This window comes from Heterocephalus glaber, unplaced genomic scaffold (assembly GCF_053883595.1).
Source record: "Heterocephalus glaber isolate CG9 unplaced genomic scaffold, H.glaber_assembly_v1.0 deba00000943, whole genome shotgun sequence".
Lineage (NCBI taxonomy): Eukaryota > Metazoa > Chordata > Mammalia > Rodentia > Bathyergidae > Heterocephalus > Heterocephalus glaber.
Window position 1 is genome coordinate 3,357,369 of NW_028258175.1, and position 9,290 is coordinate 3,366,658.

The following is a 9,290-nucleotide window of genomic DNA, read 5'->3' on the forward strand; positions in this document are numbered from 1 at the left end:
GCATTTATCCTACTTCTTAGAGACTCACTGAACTTCTTGAATGTGTACAAGAATTTTTTTTTTTTTTTTATCAAATCGGGGATATTGTCAGGCACTGTTTTACAAACATCTTTCTGCCCCTTAATCTCTGTCCTCTCCTTTTTGTACTCTCATTATGCATACGTGGATGTCCTACATTACTGTGAAGTTTAATGCATTTTTTCCTCAAGCTTTTTTCAGTCTGTTTTTCACAATACATAATCTCCATTGGTCTATCTTCAAGTTTGCTCTTCCTCCTGCCTAAAATTCTTGAGCCCTGTAGTGAATTATTCATTTTTGCTACTGTATTTTTCAGCTATATAATCTCCATTGATTCTTTTCAATATTTTTATCTCTGCTTGATGCAATATTTTTATCATGTTTTCCTTTAATTCTTTAGGTACATGTTCCTTTAGTTCTTTGAGCATATTCATAACATCTACTTTGATATCTTTATCTGGTAACTCTATATTTGTACCTCTTCAAAGGCATTTTCTATTGCCTGCTTTTATTCCTATGTATAGGCAGCACATTTCTCTTTCTTTATATGTCTAGTTTTTGTTCAAAACTTTGTTTCTCAGGTAATATATTGCAGCAACACTGGATTATGACTTGGTCTTTTTGCTTAGTCATTTATTTGTATAGTGACTTGGCTGAAACTATTCTGCAAAGTTTATTTTCTGTGCAATGTGTAGCCCCTGATGCCTCTGCTCAGCTCTCTCCCTTTAGTTTTATGTTTTAGCTTGATTATTTAGGACTTGCTTCTGGGTTGGCAGAGCCACTAAGTGGTCAGTGGTTGTGCCAACCTCCCTTTAGCCAGCTAAATTTTTACCTTGACTGTGTTATGTGTGTAGTTCAGACCTGGCATCACAATTCAGGAAATTCACCATTTTTGCCTCACCTGAGGCCAGAGCAGAGTGGGCTCATATGTTCTCGTACTCCTGAGAGGATATGTCCTTGGACACGTACTCTACCTGCCACACTGCCAGTGGCACTGGGATTTGATTTTTTTTTTAATGTTCTTACAATTTAATAAATAATTCTCTTGATGACTGCAGTTACAAAAGCTGTGGTAGTATTCACAGCAATGGTGGTTTCCTCATTGGTCTGTAGTCTTCAATAAGTATAAGAAGTTATTGTATGAAAGATTTTTTAAACCAGTCAGACTGCACTGATGCATCCATCATTTTCAGGATTGCTGGTTACCCGGGCATATTTACCCCAGATAACCTTGCCTGCTTGTGTCACAAGGCCCAACTCACGCACGTTCACTTCAATCACTGTACCTTTGATAATAACACCCAAAGTTGTATATAGTGGTGATGAAGGATTTTTTTTTCACATCAAGTATTGGCAGGCAAAAGGTGGCTTTCAGTTCAGGATGTGTTACATGGGCCTTCTTGAAACGTAAGCCCATTGGCCTAATGAACCTTTCGTATTTTGGTGGTTTTCTTGTAAAGCCATCTCCAACAAAGCAGACTTTAGTAACCATCCTCTTCTATGCCTTCTTTTTTCTCTTTCCAGTTCAAATAACTTTCAATACTTCTGTCTCTCCCTGTGCACGAACTTTGGGCAGAGGGACTTCCCATTTTCCCGCCTTTTCTTTTCTTTTTTGTTTAATCATGTTGGAAAGTACTTTTGCCCGAGACTGTCCCTCTCTGTCTAGCAGATAGGCAGGTACTGCTCCCTGAGGAGTCTTTTCATCATTCTTTTGTTTGGTGTTTCTCTTTTCATGCATCTTGATAGTCTTCTTCACCTGTATTTTCTCGGCATGGCGCTGTTTATAGTTGAGCTTAGCCTTCAGGCCAATCATTTTTTTTTGCCTTCTTTGAACACTCGTAAGCCTCTCAACTTTCCTTCTTTCTCTTTTTCTCATGGTAATCCAAACGATACCCTTAACGTTTATGGTATAATTCAATATATTCATTTTGTGGCATGGTGACAGCTGCAGAGCCACCAGGGGCAGCCTCAGGGACAGGAAGAAAAGTTTCAACTTTGGGATTTCCTGGGATTTGATTTTGAAGCCTGGCTTTCTAGGAGTTCCTCAGGTGTCAGAGTAGCTCACTGCTCTGCCAGTGTTTGGTCAGAGGTTCTATCTAAGCACCCTGTGCTGATAGTGCATGTGGCTCCAGAAGTGCTTCTGATCAGCCCCAGGCCACGCTCTACCTGCAGGAGAGAGGAGTGGAGCCTCATGCAATCCCAGGCTCTGGAACTGTGTGTAGCCCCAGCACGGCTCTTGTCTGTCCCTCTTCCTGGTTCTCTTTATTAAACATCCAGTTCCTCAGCCATTGTTCTTACATGAGAGCAACAGCTTCCTCCTAACTGCTCTCCACCAAAATCTCCATTGTTTTTGACAATGTCCTAAGGCTGGAGTGCTCCAATCTCTGTTTCAAATAAAGTCAATTCAGTCAGAGAAAGTCACAGTCCAGGTGCCAGCTCACTGAAGCTGGAAGTGGAACCTGTTTTTCCTACAGTGGGTGGACAACCTCCCTCTAGGAGTGGGAACTGAGGAGGGGTGACAGCACCTGGAGTCCTTCGTTTGTCCTTCAGGGTGTGGAGCCTCTGTCCTCTGAGGTAGCTGGGGGTGGTGGGTCCCTGGGAACTCAGTATTCTCATTCTTGAGGCAGAACTTCTGCCATAGGAGCAGAGACTGGGTGGAAAAGGAGAGGTCATGTGCTTTCTTCGGAGCTCCCTGGAATGGAACTGCTGAAATATGGGCAGGAAGTGGCAGGGTGAACAAGGCCAGGAGCTGGCCTCTGGTGTGGAAATATGACCTTGAGTAGAACCTCTGACTTCCTGGCTGTAGACACCTGGGCAGAGCTCTGCAGTGTGGAGCTGGGGTAAGGTCTTAAATGCCTTAGTTTCTTCATTTGCTATATACCCTTAGAACGATTTCTAGAGTCTGATTTTTTTTTTTCTTGAGATGGGCCTCACTATGTTGTCAGGCTGTCTGGAATTCCTGGGTTGAGGTGATCTTCCTACTTCAGCCTCCCGAATAGCTGGGACCACAATCATGTACCACTGTGCCCAGATTTTGAAAAATAATTTTCACTTACTCCACTGTTCCCTGGGGAAAGGGTCAGGCGATCACCTTTTTCTGTCATTGCAGAAGTCCCACTGCCTACTTGAGAGCTCCTCGGGTGACTCAGAGTAGAGAACTGAAGTATTCATGTGTCAGCCAGGAATCCCCTGCCATGGCCGTAGATGGCGTAGTGCAGCCGAGAGCCTCCCAGCTCTCTCAGTGATTTGGAGGCAGGCATGTTGGAATCCAGTGGTGCTGAGCTGGACTTGTGCCTGGTGTCCTGACATTGACTCCTGCTGTGAGGCTGAACGACAGTCTCAGTGGCCAGAGACACTGGGAGAACAGGGAGAGCTCATGCGAGGACCCTGACTGGGCAGAGCGCCTGGCAACGAGAAAGTGCCCCGGGAAGCAGGAGTTGCTCTTCTTACCTGTAGCCCCCACCCAGCTTTCCTGTCTTAACAGACCTGCCCAGCCCTGCCTTCTCCTGGCCTACAAAGAGAATACTCTTTGCCAGTTGGCCCATCCCACCCCTCCCTCAGCCTTCCCAGGGCTTCCTGCTTCTCTATCCTTTGCCCTTGGAGGACTTCTCTGGCTTGGACAGTCCACCTCTAACGGGTGGTCCCTGCCTCCAATGGCCACGTTGAGTCAGGTCAAAGAGGTCTCTCCCTTGAGCACTTGTAGGGGCTGTGCACCCCACTTCTCAGGAACTGAAAGCATCAACTGACGATCAAGCACAAACCTAGGGGTCAGAATTTCTGCTTCTCTAACTCTGAGCTTCAGTTTTTTATTTTTAGCATCAGCTACCATTGCCTATCCCATAGAACTGTTGTGACAATATCCCTTGTTAACACTAATAGAAAACAAACTTCTTATTTCTAGTGATGAAACTAAGAGCATATCTTTCCTTTTGACTGAGTGGGCACCTTACAGAATAATGCCAACTAACATTTACCATTTGCCAGGCTCTATCTTAAGATTTTATATGTTAATTAACTTTACATTGATCTTAATAGCATTCCAAAAAATTAGGCTATATAATGAACTTCGTCTTATAGATAAGGAAACTGAGATGCAGAGAAGCAAAGTGACATCAAACATCATGCAGCCTGCAAATAGCAGAGCTGAGAGTGAAATCCACTATTCTGTATAGCCCCGCTCTGTGGTTGAAGCATGCAAGTTGGTTGCTTCCCTAACCGATTATCCCTTCATCTGCCATTTTGGTGAAACTATGGCTTTTGTTTGGGTACCAACCTTTCCCCATCCTGATCCTTGTATTAATCGGTTTTCTCATCACTGGAACAAAATACCTGATACCTATAAAAGTAGGAGAGGTTTATTTTAGCTGTTTCTTGTGGCCTCAGTCCAAGGTAGTCTCCAAGAAGAATGGCATAGCAGAAGCGCCTGAAGGAGGAAAACTGCTCATCCCAGGGCAGAAAGCACAAAGAAGGGAGGAAGGAGGAGTTAGGGACAGAATGCACCCCCCGGGTCACAGCCCCAGTGACTCACCCCCAACCAGGCCCTGCCTCCGAACACCACATTCAGCTGTCAGGTTATCAGTGGAAGAATCCACTGGTGCGTACAGCACCCTTGTGATACAATCCACCCTCTAAACACATGAGACTTTTGGAGAGACATTCTAGATCTAAATCATAGCAACCTTGCATTGAATTTTCATAAATTGAAGTTAATCAAGGTTATCTTACTTCCCTGCTGGTTTCTAGGAAACATATAACAATTCTGCTCGAGTGAGGTGACATAAAGGAACACATACAGGGTCTTCTGGGAAAGACAGAAAGAGACACATGGGGAAAAGAGTAAAACCTGGGGCCATGGCAGTCTTCTTGTGCCCCAAGGGAGCCAGCGCTGAGGTAAGTCATATTTGAATCTGGAAAATAAAAGTGCAGAAAGGCAGGGGTTCTTGTTGCCCTTAGAGTGATCCCATGACCGGACTTCCCTTCATGTGAGGTAACAGTTTTCCTCGCCTAGGGCTCCCTACCCTGTGCAGCTGAAGGCCTTCTCCCGGCTGCACCTCTCAATGAGCAAACCTAAATAGGCAGAGACCTAACTGGGAAGGAGCAGAGGACAGCTGCCCAGCACAGCAGCAAGACAGGGACAAGGGTGCTGAGCGTGGCAAGAGCCAGTGGGCTGTGGGAGGAAAGTGATTCTATTCTGACAGCAGTGAGAAACCTCCGGAGGCCTTAATGAGGAGGGTGGGCTGATCTAATGAACGACTTTAAATGCTCCCTGAGGTGACTATGCGGAGCTGCTGGGGTGACTAAGGGTGGAAGCCGAGATGAAGATCAAGATGTTCAGATGAGTGATGGGTGCAGGGGAGGTGGAGAGGTGGAGTTCATAGGCTCAGGGCGTATTCCGAAGGGAGGGCCACCGGGATGGGCTGACGGATAACTGTGGGTGGGGCAGCTGGGAGAAGAAAGGCAAGGAGAGGAGCAATCTGCTGCCGTGACATGACGTGACAATGGTGAGACTCCAGGGTGAGGCGTGGACTTGGGCTTTCTAATTCTATTTCTCTTCAATTCACCACTGGCACTGTTTGGTGTATGAGATAAAGAAAGATGCTTGTGGAATGAACACGGGCACAGTTCCTCCCCTCACACCCAGCCCGTCCACTTACAGCCTGGCAGAGCCTGGGGTGTAGTCAGTTCTGAGTCAGGGTTCAAATGAATGAGGGCTTGTCCCTCTCTCGTTATGCTTCCCTCGAGAGGGGCTGGAAGAGGAAGAATGCACAGAGCTCCCTGCTTATGCCAAGGACCCTGGTGCCAGGAATCAACCTGTCACCCATCAAGTCAGCCGCTCACCTGTGTCACCAACTTGACTGCAAACGGATGTGCCAGCAATAGCCAACACGAATTAAACAGTTAACTCGCCATCCGTTTGCTTGTCGTCACGAATCTTAAAAGGTATCAAGAACTGATTTTATGGATTGAGGATCTTTCAAAAAATAAATCCAGGGAAGTTGGGACTCATGTATTTCTTTCCTCAAGTTAAAATTTTCTGTAGTAATCAGAGAGAATTTTGATAGTTTTCTTTTCATGTTATAGCAGCAAGTTGTTTATTTACATATTTGTTCCTTAAATAATGTATCTGTTAATTGAACATGTTTATATTTAACAATGACTAACTCTGAACAGTCCTCTAGTCCTAGGGATATAGTGGCAAATGTAACGGGCAAGGACCTTGCTTCAGGAAGACACATTTTCAGTAAGGAGTCAAACACTGAGTAAGTAAACATAAACAGTGGGATTTCATAGAGTGAACACGACCACGAGAAAATGAAGTAGGATATGTTATCCAGAGGGCTGAGGCTAGAGAGCTCTTTTAAGAGGGATGGTTAAGAAAGGCATCACTGATACACAGAGCATTCAGGGGAGCACTCAGGAACACAAGACAGCACATGGAAAGGCCCTGGGCAGGAGAATGAGCCTGGTGAGTCTGAAGGGAGGAAATCCTGTGTAGTTGGGCAGCTGTGCAAGGGAGCTGGCTCTGCAGAAAGAAGAGTCAAGATGGAGAAATTGCTCTGGGCTGGACTTCATTCAGGGTATCTTCCCCCATTTATTCAATGTGCAGGCAGTGGGTCCTATTTGGCCCAGGTTCTGGGCAAGGCAATATCCTGAAGTAAAGACCACAGTCCAGAGGATTCCAGAGTGAGAAGACAGAGGAGCGAATGATCCCCCATGTTGTAATGTGACAAGAAGCAGCCTTCAGCAGTAGTTGATGGTATTGGGGGGCCATCCCTGCCTGCCCCCTTGTCCTGCTTGCTGGTCTTGTAACCAGGAAGCCGGATTCCAACAACGTGAGGTCCTAACAATGCAAGGAACGGTGATACACCTCGATTCTTTGTGTGTTTGACCAAAGCTTTCAGATGAGGCACATAGGCTATTGTATAAAGTCTAGGTAGGGTTTATTGTCCAAAGATAGATTTTCAGAGAGAGAGAGAATACAACTTCAAGTGTGGAGGTCAGCAGCAAGATGGTACTGCACTGAATGAGGTCTCGGGCTACACTTACATGATAACTGGGTCTGTCACAGAGTATCCTCTCCTCTCCCAAAGTCACTGTTCTCTTGGAGTGAAAATGGGCGGGGTTGACTTACCAGGTCCTTGTCTACTCCTGAGTGGATGTTTTCAGTTTGGCTTGGTTGGAGATCTTGAGGTTTTCCTACGTGGTCTGGACTTTGGTAGAGGTCCCAGCATGCTCATCAGCATGCACAGAGGATGTTACCTTCTTATGAGCTAGAGTTCAAAAGCACAAGCTTGTGTGGATTTTACCTGCAGCTAATGATTAGAAAGCAGAGGAAAAAGAAAACATTTTCAAACACCTCCTAGCTGCCCATCTCCAGGCCTGCTAATGTCTAACTTTCTACTTAATCATGTGAGTTTCTTTAGACAATAAAATGTGGGCAGAGAGGACAGCTCTTTTCTGTGCCACTATGACAGGGTATCCCAGACTGAGTGACTGAACAGAAATTTATTGGCTCCCAGTTCTGAAGGCTGGGGAGTCCAAGCAATATCTGGGAACGGTCTGCATGCCCCATTATCTTATAGTGGAAGATCAAAGAGAGTACAAGGAGCTGCAAGAGGTTAACCTTGCAGCCTGTTTGGCAACGGCATTAATCCATTCATAAGGATAAAGTCCTCACGACCTAAAACATCTCTCCAGGCCCCACCGCTCTGCTCCACACGGTTGCATCAGGATTACCTTTCCAACACCTGAACTGTAGGAGGAACATTCAAACCAAAAAGCTGATGCATGCTGAGCCCCCTCCTACAGTGACCTTTGTCATTTTGCCATCTTTATGATGACCACAGGCATTCAGGGTAGGGGCTGCTCTCCCTCCCTGGACAGGATGGTGATGCTGGCAGGAGCACTGGTGTGAGAGAGAAATAAATCTTCACAGCTGAAGTCTCTGAGGCTGGAACTGTGTGTTCCACTGGCACAGCAGCCTGTCCTTTCTGATGTGGCCAGGGTCTGAGTTTGCACACCGGAAAACCTGCGCGTCAGCTCAAGGAGGTCCAAGAAGTCTTCCAAAGACGCCCATCTTTGCAATCTTTGCAGCGGCTGGAAGGGCGACAGGGAATTCCCCATTAAAGAAGAGGGGGCAGGGGCTTTGGAAACAGGAGGAGAACCACCCTCAGGTGGGATCCCACAGAGGGACTCACAGGCTTAGGCGCTATGACCAAGCACACAGGCTTTGGGGTCACACAGTACGTCACTTTCACATCTGTGACCTTGGACAGAAGCTCCTGACGTGTGAGTGTCAGGTCTCTCACCGTGGCACCTGGCTGCTCGCCTGGCATCTAAGCGTGAGCACTCATTCAAAGCCCACACACTGCTACGTGCACTTGCAACACACACTTGGTCACTGGCTCCATTTTGTCATAGCTTCTGCCAAAAGTTGGATACAGTAACCATGGCAGTGAACATGTAGGTGGCATTTAGCTCCAAGCCCTTTGTGTGCTTTACACAGTGTTCCAGCTTGTACCTAGACGTCCCCCTAAAGCTTCGTGTGCTCATAGGTGGGGCTTTCTGGTGGTGACTGGCTCATGGGTGTATGGTACTGGATTAGTCTGCTGATGCGTTTATAGCTGAGCATGATGCTGGGAGGTGAAGCCCGTAGGAAGAGGGGGGTCACTGTAGGTATGGCCTAGAAGGGGCCATATATATCCCTCCTCGCTTGATGGCTGCTGCCGCCTGCGGGCCTTGCCCCTCTGCCATGCCATCCTGCCTCGGAGCCAGCCAACTGTGGCCTGAAAACTCTACACACTGTGAGGCTAAATGAACCTTTCTTCCTTTAAATTTTGTGTGCCAAGTATTTTGTGGCAGGAACGATCAAGTAACTAAGACATACACCATGCGGTGTTAGTGTCGCTGCTGCGTCCATTTTATGAATGATGGGGGAAGCGCGGGGTGTAAATGGCTTGGCTGAAGCCACGCAGTTGCAAAATGGCTGAGCCAGAATTCAGAGTTTACTCTGACCCCTGTGGCCACACTTGTAACCACAAGACCACCTTCTGCTTCCGTACTTACACTCCTCAGCAGGTCAGGCCCTTGCGGACAGCCCAGAGCTGATAGGAGACTTCCGCCCGAAGAGGCCTCGCTGAGACTCCTGACCTGGTGCGGGAGGAGAGGTCGGGCTCCTGGTCAGAAATGCGGCCAGCGCGATGCTATGGTGGGAGGTGATGAGGAGAAACCTGGTGGGACAGATCCTGCGGTGACGTCGGCCAGTGAGGAAC

At 47.0% G+C, this 9,290-nt stretch overlaps 1 pseudogene; it reads right to left on the reverse strand.

The window, feature by feature from the left end:
- Nucleotides 1-1,170: 1,170 nt before the first annotated feature.
- LOC101702008 (ribosome biogenesis protein NSA2 homolog pseudogene) lies at nucleotides 1,171-1,955 on the reverse strand (annotated as a pseudogene).
- Between the last annotated feature and the right edge of the window lie 7,335 nt (nucleotides 1,956-9,290).